This window comes from Penaeus monodon, chromosome 21 (assembly GCF_015228065.2).
Source record: "Penaeus monodon isolate SGIC_2016 chromosome 21, NSTDA_Pmon_1, whole genome shotgun sequence".
Lineage (NCBI taxonomy): Eukaryota > Metazoa > Arthropoda > Malacostraca > Decapoda > Penaeidae > Penaeus > Penaeus monodon.
In genome coordinates, this window is record NC_051406.1 from 7,532,334 (window position 1) to 7,532,715 (window position 382).

A 382-nucleotide genomic window follows, 5' to 3' on the forward strand; every position below is an offset into this window, starting at 1 on the left:
TTGACAGCAAAATAACTAGCAATCTTGACACCTAAAGTCCAAGCAATCTTAATAAATAAAGTTTCTCCTTACAACCCAAGTTGCCTCAAGAGATAATCAGGTTTTAAAAATTGGCAGGCTCTTTCCTGAGTGAAGACACTGAAGATCAATTTGTAAATTTTGTTTTATTCTGTACCTTTTTTTCCCATTTCTAACCTTTCTATTTCAAGCCCCTTAGTATTCTGTGTATCTGAGAGGTTTTTGCCATCCAATCCTTTCTTAATACTTTCTTCAAGCCATCAGACTACTTTACCTACTGTTCCATTCCCTGCCCCTTCCCCTCCTCTCTCTTCACATATATTTTCCTCGCCTGGCTAAACAACAAAAAAATTTGTTATTTATC

General features: G+C 36.1%; 1 protein-coding gene across 1 annotated transcript in view; it reads right to left on the reverse strand.

Moving 5' to 3' along the window:
• Positions 1–382, reverse strand: part of LOC119586550 (ataxin-7-like protein 3) — a gene marked incomplete at its 5' end in the record, with an annotated part of 6,900 nt that overhangs the window by 2,527 nt on the left and 3,991 nt on the right. The window lies entirely within an intron of this gene.